Here is a 10,861-nt window from a genome sequence, read left to right on the forward strand (position 1 = left end):
TAAATTTGTTAAAATTAATTTGCCAGTAATTCAACTGTGATAAGAATTGTTGGCTAGAAGTTATACTCATATTTTTTTCTTTTTTATATTCTTTTATTGTTATTATTTTGAGGTGTACAACGTAATGATTCGACATTTGTATACATCGTGGAGTGATCACTGTAAATTTAGTTACCATTGAACACATGTTTAATTGACAGTGCAACCAAGGGCATTGAATCAACAAATATCAAACTTAGCATGTCCAAAACTGAACTTATATTTCTCTTTCAAATGTGTTCTTCCTTAGAATTTACACTTTGTTAAGGCAGTTATTCTAAGAGTCCAACTAAAACTTTGGAGTCATCATAATTCCCTCTTCATTGTCCCTAAGCCATCAATCAGTCATTTCATCTACATAGTCTACCTCATCTTTATATCTAGATTCTGTGCTCTTCACAGATCTCTACTATATTATTTCAGCCCTTTATCATTTCTGACCTGCTATTTTACAGCAATCCTTCAGTCTCTTTGCTTACATTTAAATATAATTTTAATTTTACTCTATAGAAGTTATACTCATTTTATGCCCCAAAATTTGTAGATGATCTATAATTAGCAGATTTTATAATGCTTAGAGGGTATTATAATAGATATGGAAATTTTTAGAAGTTAGTAATTTTTATTGTACACTTAAGGTAGCTTTACTTACCAAGAAAGCACCTATTCCTTTGAAAGGAACTTTCTCAAAGAATTTTTATGACTTCATAATTTCTTTTTTCTCCATTCAAGTCCCTATGAGAGACTTCCCCCGAAAGATCTTAATCGGAAATAACACCAGGCACCAGTAGATGGCAGTGAAAAATAAGCAGAGACGTAGAAGGTATTTCATTACTCAGAAAATGCTGTTTCTACTTCAGTACTGAATGAGAATTCACACAGCCCAGTTTGCCTTTGTTTTTCACCAAAAACCCTGAATATCAGGCACATACATCTGACTATGAGAAACTGCAGAGAAACTAACACTGTACTTTGCATCCAAAAGTTTATAATCTAGTATAGCAACTAAGACAAAGAAATACTCAAGCATGTGAATGATACGAAAGAATAAATTTAAGACAGTCATATAGGCATATATACTACTGTAGACAAGTAAACATATATACATATATTGAGGCTCAGTGATTCCCATTCATGACAAATGCTGCCTAGATAACAGTGTACATGGATTACTTTTAAGAAATTAAAACATTAAACTGTACTAATAATATTTTAATTTTTTTATTCAAAGGCTCCTCAGGATATTTGGTGTTTTAATACTGCTTTAATTCATGAAATAAGAGGTTCAGTGTTTGGGTAAAAAGAGCTGAGCCCTGGTTTAAGAAATGTGTTTCCTGGATTCTAGTTTTGGTTCAACTACTTATTAACTCCAAGTTTGGACAAACCGCTTTATCTCTCTGTACCCTGATCAACTCCTTTGCTCAGTGGTAAAACTATCTCTTCTTTCTACTTCATCAGGTAGTTACGTAGACAAAATGAGATAACGTGTTTAAAAATATATATATATATATATGCAGGCAACAGAAATCAAGAAAGTGAGAAATTTTGTAGGACAGATGACATAGTTTCTTTAAAAATATATAGCAAGAAAAAAATACAGACGGAAGGGTAATCTATAGATTTAAAGAGATATTAGAGAGAGGGGCTTTTGAGTTATATTAGCTAAAGGCAACGTATGGACTTTATTTAGATTTTGATTTGAACAAACAGACTGCAAAAAATTTTACGAAACAGTTGGGGATATTTAGAACACTGAGTGTATATTTGATATTAAACAAGTATTCAATGAAGGGGAATTGTTTTCAGGTATGTTAATGGTATCTACCAAATGAAATGTCTGGGATTTGCTTGAAAGTAATTCAGTGACTAGGATGTGGGGGAAAACAAAATAAAACATAACCAAAACAAGGGAAAAAGTAATAATCTAGGGGCTGGAAGTGGTGGTTAATGAAATAAGACTGTGATATCTTATTAACTATTGGAGCTGAATAAAATGGACAAATTAGGGTTTGGTATAGTATTCAACTTTTTCTTTTCTATTTGAAAATTTCCATAATAAAGTTTTTAAATAACTAAGTTTAATTTTTAAAAAGCAACATATTGACTTTATAACGAAGATATTACCAAACTTTTATGCAGAACACCAAATGACAAATTTATAATCATCTCTTTGCCAGATATAAATCCGTTTGCTGAATTAGGAAAGGTAGGAAAATTACTACAGGATAAAGATGGAATTGGTTGGCACTAAGTAGGACTATTTTGGAAGGGACTATGTGCAATTCATTTTCCTATCATTCCTCCCTCCCAGCTTGGAATCTGAGAACCATTTCACTGTTTAGAGCCTTGTGTAATTGGTCCATGCTGTCAGAATGCTTGAAAATTATGATGCTGTTTCCTCACTCAGGTCATAAGACTGAATTCTCAGACAGAAGGAATTGACTAGAGATTGTCTAGTCGAACCAGACTAATAAAACTAAAGACTGATGATACACAGAAGTCTCACCATCTTCTGCAAGGGTGACCTGAGGGGCAGGGTACATCATCTCCCTAAAGTGACCTTCTCTGCTGTTCCTAAGGGCCATTTCCTTGCCTGGCAGCGCGTAGCCCATGCCCTTGATGGATACCACAGCTTTGAATTGCCAGCCATCAGTGCCTGCTCCTCTCAGGGGTGCTCTTTCCTGAACTGAATCTCTCTTTCCGGCCCTGGATCAATTGATCTCTCTCTCTCTGCAGCCCAAAAGTTCGCTGTTATTCTCTCAGTACTGCTTCTATACAAAAACTTGTGTTTATGAGAAACTAGACTTTTTCCCTATAAACAGCACTTTAAGAGAGCTTTGTGCCTTGTGCAGCATCTATTCTAATAAGACGATTCTGAACACCTTTGAATAATATTATTCATTTAAGAAACATGGTATACAGTAAATTGTTATATAATTAATGTATGAAATGGACTCACATGGATTCTAGTCTGTGATATATTCAATACAACCCCTGTCCCCTCAACTCCTTCCTTCTGTGTTCTAAGGCAGAACACAGGCTTCCCCTTGGCTTCGGATGTGCTTCCATAGTCCTCGGAGTCACAGTTCTTCTTACCCTTGACCTGTCTTCTTGAGTAGTGCCCATCATTCCTTCCGATGTTACATGAATTTAGTTCTCGAGGGAACCTAGGAGCAACTCTCAAGATTCTTTGCATGTCCCAGCCATGAGGTACACATGCACACAAATTGGGCCCAGAAACATTCTTAGGTAAGCCATCATGCCCCAGGTTGGAGGCACAAATTCAGTCCTACTGAGTCTAGTAGCTTTTGAAAAGGAGATTCCCTTGGTTTGAGAGGAGAAAATTTGGAAGGATTCAAGCACCTACATTTTTGCTCTAATGTTATTTTCAGATTTCACAACAGTCTATGACTAATTATTTTTAAAGACTATGAAGAGAAAGTTCTGCTCACATCAGGAGGTGAAAACTCCAATGGAAATAGTGGGGATAAAGGGGTCAGAATGAGTAGGATCTCTGCAACAGAGACCAGTGGTTTGGAAGTCTGTTTGAAGGAATTAGTGATAGTGGTAATTTGATAATGATCATCTGTTTCCTCTTGCAATACAAAAGATTAAACTGGGGTGGTACTTAATAGGTAATACTAACATAGTAAAAGTTCAATCTGAAACAAAATTATCTCCAAAAATCTCTCATGCATTGAAAAAAAATATTGGCTGGGATCAGCTAAGGCACAGATTCACCTAAGCACAGTCTTAGTGTTTCCTACAACTGCAGTCCTATATCCAAATCAGTTGCAGCCCCACTGGTCACATGAACACCAGAGGGAATGATCCATAGTCACGGTGTTAACCACTTTCCGTATTGAGTCCGGCTCCAGCAAGGGACACATCACCCACTAGTTTTGGGGGCTTCTGCTTCTTAAGGCTCTAGAAATTGGGGAAGGAAATATCTGCCTTATCTACTGTTGACCTGGTGTTTTGATTTCCGAACAAGTTCTGCTGTTCAAGAAGTTCAGGCAAACCTATGAACTACTACCAAACAGTCCATGAGTTAGAACAAAAATGTGCCTGTCAAAGCAACAGACTCTAGATTTATGTCTTTCTATGCAAGACCACTACTGAAGGCCTACCTGCTTAGTCTTGCCAATTGAAAAGTCAAAGAAATCTAATTCAGTCTAAATGGGTATAGGAATGAAGGTAGTCATTTGAGATTTAATAGGCAAAGATTATCTTAGGAGTTAGATGCCTCTTAGTTGAACTAATGATTAGTAGAAAACTAAGACAAACTCTTTCACTATAATCTCAGGTGTAAGTGTAACAAATATTTTAAAGGGCCACTATTTAGTGAACATGAGAGAAAGCTAGAGTAAAAATAAGAAAGGATAAATAAGTATTAAAAGTTGAAAATTACCTAGAAAGTAAGGGTGGAGAGTTGAAATATTACCTCAGAAGGAAAAATGTTAGCAATGGGTAGTAGTTCTAAGTTCTCCACCTTTTAGAGATTGTTTAATGCTGCTATGAATATCTCTGACACTCTGCTTTCAGTTCTTTTGGATATTTACCTAGAAGTGGAATTTCTGGATCATACGGTAATTCTATTTTTAATTTTTTGAGGAATCCCATAATGTTTTCCATAGTGGCTGCACCATTTTACATTCCCATCAACAGTTCACAAGGGTTCGAATTTCTCTAATTCCTCACCAACCCTTGCTATTTCCTCTTTGATGATAGCCATCCTAATGAATGTGAGGTGATACCTTTTGGTTTTGATTTGCACTTTGAGTTTTTTAATTATTACATTTTCCATACAAAAATATTTTGTGGAAGTTGGCTTATATTTTCATACTTCATTTCATAGTATTTTCCCACCTGGATTCATCCTTCAAACTCTGTCTTCCTCTCTGAAGCTTTTGCTGACTTCTTTACTCCACATTGATTTCTAAATTTCTAAAATTATCTCACTCTCTACCACATAATTTAGCATTTGTTTATAAGAAAGCATAAGCTTTTATTCAGCACTTTACTATTCTCCAATTATTCTATATGTTGTCTTCCAAAGTAGATTGTTAGATCTTCAGGAGCAAAAGAAATTTGTTTTTTACTTATGACCCTCAAGAGTCACTAACGTATTTTAGGGGGCTAAATGCTTGGTATTCATTTAGTTTGCATGACTTTCTACATGTGAAATTTGAGAAGTTTGTAAAGTTAAGTATTTTGGCCTTATAGAACTGAACAATACTTGGATGTGTTTAAATCTGCTATATAAAATGTCAAATGTATAAACAACAAGGTCCTATTGTATAGCACAGGGAACTATATTCAATATCCTGTAATAAATCATAATGGAAAAGTATATGAAAAAGAATACACACACACACAAACACAAATATATATCTGAACCACTTTGCTCTACACCAGAAACTAACACAACATGTAAATCAACTATACTTAGTAAAAAATAAAATAAAATGTCAAATGTAAAAGCCATTATCTAATGAAGCATGTTTTCCCTTTTTTAAAAAATAAATTACAACAGTATAATCATGCCTCCTAGCACCAAGAATCAAATAACTTTAGTTGCTCAATATATCAATTACATAATAACCTTAGCTGCTTAATATATCAGTTATATTGCCTGCTACGCTGAGTTGTTTTTTTACATTGCCTTTGCTTTATTCTCTATCTTATTTCTTCCGAGTAACTGTATCCCTTCTCCCCTTCTGTCCAGCTATGTTCACTATTTAAATTTTATGACTTATTTTCAAGTAAATATTTTTTAATATTCTTCATTTGGGATAAAATATACACTATATAAATTCAGTGGATAAATACCCACACACAGATCTACCCTACATGAAATGTGTTCCCTCAGAAGTGGGCCAATTCATCCATTTTGGGATCAAGCCATAAAAATTGAATCCAAGCAGTAATTCTCAATTTAAAAAAAGAAAGTCTAGAGCCTCATTTTCAGTCCTCCTTAATCATAACTAGTTGGCAAAAAACGTTGGCATTTCTTGGTGTGAATAAGGCTTAACATAAAAACTCACAGTCTCAAGAGTTAGAATTTAAGGGAGAAATGTATTCAGGTGGCCATTTATACACAGTATTTTTAAATACCATTTTGGCCAAATGCATATCAAGTGGGTTGCTGTCAAGTGAAATTTTAAAAGCACATAAACATCTTAAACTTTAAAAGTTCAGCCAGGGGACTTCCGTGGTGGTCCAGTGGTAAAGAATCCGCCTTACAATGCAGGGGACGTGGGTTCCATCCCTGATCGGGAAACTAGGATCCCACGTGCCGCGGGGCAGCTAAGCCCGCGCACCACAACTACTGAGCTCACGTACCTCAACTAGAGAGCCCACGTGCCGCAAACTACAGAGCCCACATGCCCTGGAGCCTGCGTGCCACAACTAGAGAAGAGAAAACCTGCACGACACAGCTAGAGAGAAGCCCACGCTCCACAACAAAAGATCCCGCATGCCTCAACGAAGATCCCACATGCCACAACTAAGACCAGATGCAGCCAAAAATAAATAAATTTTTTTTAAAAAATGGTGTGATGAATTGAGAGATTGGGATTGACATGTATACACTGATGTGTATAAAATGGGTGACTAATAAGAACCTGCTGTATAAAAAAATAAATAAAATTCAAAACAATTTCAGCCTGGCTAGACGTCATTATGTGTCCTGACACTATGCAGGGGAAAATAGATTTGTCCATGATGATTATATAGCTATTAACAGAATATTGGCCCAAACTGCTCGAATTCCATGTCTCATCTTGAAGATACTCTTCAAACTGGCCTCTTCTGTGAAATTTTCCTTGACATGTGAAACCTGGCTCCATTAATGACTACTATATTCTGCCTCTCACTTCTTTTCTGATTAATAAATTCAGCATCCAGGCATACATATTATACACAGTGTTTTGAGACACTCAAATATAATGTGGATAAGACACTTCAAAAAAAGGAATATAGTCATTATAAGATGCAATACGACTTCTGGTCAGAATTTATAGAATCATGTTTTAATTAATTGCAACATGGGTATAAAACAGATGTTTAAAAGTCAAAAGTGCATCTCACATTTCAACAATGGATGTTTAAAGTGTTTGTAAATTATATTTTGCATTTGACTAAGTACTGAAAATGTGAATTTTAAATTAAATTCTAAACAGTATTCTAGAGAATCAGAAAATTGGATTCTAAAACTCACTGTGTAAGTTTAGGCCTGTCCACTTGTCTGTTTTCTTGATCTAGACTGCATGAACCTTGAAGGCTAGGACTGTATCAGCAGTCAACACATTTTTGGAGAATAAATGAATGAAAGAAAAAATAGGTATGCAAGTCCACTTATAAGCAATTCTCACAAATGTATATAAACCATCAATGAACAATTGTTCTTTAAAATCTATGCTGTGATCTTTCAGTTTTCATTAGAATTAACTGCATCAGTTGAAGTATGTATTTTATTGAATTAACTAAGTTTACACTACTGTAGTTGGTTATCTTCGTGAGAGGGGTTTGAGGGTGTGGGAACAGGATATTTTGAAGTCCAAAAATAATGTAAAAGACATATTCTTTTTTTCCCCAAAAGTTTTTCATTAAAGCTGTTACCAACCCTGGTAGAATTGCTTGGTTTCTTTTACAGCTTCATGTTTGGTCCCTCAAATTAATGTCCAAAAAAAGTTCCATCCATGGATTTGGTGTTTAACATATCCCTTTTTTTTTTTTTTTTTTTTTTGCGGTACGCGGGCCTCTCACTGTTGTGGCCTCTCCCGTTGCGGAGCACAGGCTCCGGACGCGCAGGCTCAGCAGCCATGGCTCACGGGCCCAGCCACTCCACGACATGTGGAATCTTCCCGGACCGGGGCACGAACACGTGTCCTCTGCATCGGTAGGCGGACTCTCAATCACTGCGCCACCAGGGAAGCCCATATCCCATGTTTTGAAAGAACAACTCTTTGCACCCCACAAACTACAGAGCTATTGACTTATACCAGTCCATCTGAAATGCAAGCCAGTTTCTTTCTTGATAAATTACAAGACTGTGATCTCAAAGTGAGTACATCTTAGGTTCGACTCTTCCACTAATGGAACACTGTGATCCTCTTTGTCATCCTTCCTTTGGCCTGCCTGAATAGGAATCATTTATGAGCTAGCTGTATGAGTTCAACATAACCAATATCATTCAACAAAAATTTATTGAGCACTTATAAAGTAAAGGCTTTCTTCTAGGCATTTAAGATAACAAAGTAAATTTCTTCATCTCATGAAGATTTGATTTTCTCAGTGAGAGACCGACAATAAACACTTAGCATAAGTAAATGTTACAGTATGTTACAAGTATGTTATAGAATAGAGAAAAAGGTAGAACAAGGTAAGAGGGATTGAGAGTACAGGGGCAGCAGCAGGAGGGTTGCAGTATTAAATAAGGTAGGCAGGAAGAGTCTGCCTTTGAAGGAGACTATCTGTGGGTGGAGCATATCAGTAGTGAGAATAGCTAAAGAGCAGGCTCCAACACATGCTAGGCAAGTTCAAGGAATGGTAGGGAGGCTACTGTGGCTGGAGAGGAGTAAGCTACTGGAGAGTAGTAAGGTTTGAGGAGAAATTGAGAATTGGGAGCCAGACCATAGAGGGCCTTGCAGGTCATTATAAGCACTTTAACTTTTACTCAGCGTGAAACTGTTAAATTCCAGAACCAAACAGAAGGCCCTAAAAACTTCCAGACAAGAAACACACATACACGTACACAAAAACACACACACTAAGTTACCTACAGAAGAACAAGAATTAGACTGTAATTGGAACTCTGGATATGTTGGAAAACTGTGAAGGAAAGACTTTCAAGTTCTGAGAGGAAAATATTTTTAACCTAGGCTTCTATACACACCTACCCAGACACAAATAGCAGGCAGGTAATAAAGATATTTTCTCAGGAATTCCTTGGTTAGGACTCCATGCTTCAGGGAGTTCGATCCCTGGTCAGGGAACTAAGATCCCGTGAGTCATGTGGCATGGCCAAAAAGAAAAAAAAAGTTTCCTTAAAAAAAAAATAAATATTTTTTTCTCTTAGGCAGTTAGTTGATGGTATGCCTCCACTAAATGAAGGCATTAAAAAAAATGCGTGAGATCCAAGAAACAATGGCTCTGACCCAAGAGAGCAGTGAAGCAAAATCACAAGACAACAACTGAACAAGAAGATTAAAGGTGACCAGGTCAGATTGGAGCCAGAAAGTGAGGCCCTGGAAAAGAAATCTCTGAGGAGGGAGGGGGAAGTATAAGGGCACATTCATGTCTGGGAAAAACTGAATATATAGGAAGTAATTGGTGGGGTGTAGAAATGAAGAATGCACTCAGACTCTCTTCTTTGAGTAATCATAGCATTAAAACTAGAGTAAGGGGGCTTCGCTGGTGGCACAGTGGTTAAGAATCTGCCCACCAGTGCAGCGGACTCCGGTTCGATCCCTGGTCCGGGAAGATCCCACATGCCGCAGAGCACCTGAGCCCGTGCACCACTACTGAGCCTGTGCTCTAGAGCCTGCGAGCCATGACTACTGAGCCCATGTGCCACAACTACTGAAGCCTGGGTGCCTAGAGCCCGTGCTCCACAACAAGAAAAGCCACTGCAATGAGAAGTCCACGCACTGCAATGAAAAGTACACACACTGCAATGAAGAGTAGACGCTGCTCGCTGCAACTAGAGAAAGCCTGCACACAGCAACAAAGACCCAACGCAGCCAAAAATAAATAAATAAATAAATTTCTTTAAAAGAAAAGAAAAAACTAGAGTAAGAAATATAAGTCTAGCCCACCACTTGGCTTTTCAGTGAACTATTTTTTTATTTTTATAAATTTATTTATTTATTTTTGGCTGTGTTGGGTCTTCATTGCCGCATGCAAGCTTTCTCCAGTTGTGGCGAGCAGGGGCTACTCTTCGTTGCAGTGTGCTTCTCTTGTTGCGGAGGATGGGCTCTAGGCGCATGGGCTTCAGTAGTTGCGGCACGCAGGCTCAGTAGTTGTGGCTTGAGGGCTGTAGAGCGCAGGCTCAGTAGTCGTGGTACACAGGCTTAGCTGCTCCATGGCATGTGGGATCATCCCAGACCAGGGCTCGAACCCATGTCCCTTGCATTGGCAGGTGGATTCTTAACCTCTGCACCACTGGGGAAGTCCAGTGAGCTAATTTTTTAATAAAACATAGAAATAAAATTAATTACTCATGAAAATGCAAATACTGTCATTGATTTTCAGATTAACAACACAAAAATAAATATACACTGATCCAAATAAAGGGAAGGGTAGGAGCACTAATGTCCTTATCTCCCAGAGAGAAGATAGACTCTGTAGTTCACGGGTTGCAAACTCACATAGCCCAGTAGGCAAAGTAAATGAGGGCAGTTAGAACATGTCCTATCTAAATGGGGCAGCAGCAGCTCCTTAGGTCCAAAGGATTGTTGACATGAAGAAGCAGAGACCCAGAGATTCCAATGTACCAAGAAAAATCTGGATTTTTATGAAAAATCTTTTAATGTTGACAACTACTTTAAAACATTTTAAAATATTAATAGGGCCAAACAATGCCAGATCCAGCCCAGGGTTTCCAGCTTATGACATTGCTATAGCAGATGGACAAGAAAATGAAGGAAGGTATTTGAGGGTACAGAGTTAACCAATGGAGAAGCTGAGCTGGCAGCAGCAGCTTTAAAACATGGGAGGTCACTCTTGCCATTTCTATTTAACATAGTATTGGAAGTCCTAGCCATAGTAATCAGACAAAAAGAAAAAGAAATTAAAAGCCTCCAGATTGGAAGGGAAG

The sequence above is a fragment of the Leucopleurus acutus genome (genome assembly GCF_964270905.1).
Source record: "Leucopleurus acutus genome assembly, chromosome: 6".
Taxonomy (NCBI): Eukaryota; Metazoa; Chordata; class Mammalia; order Artiodactyla; family Delphinidae; genus Leucopleurus; species Leucopleurus acutus.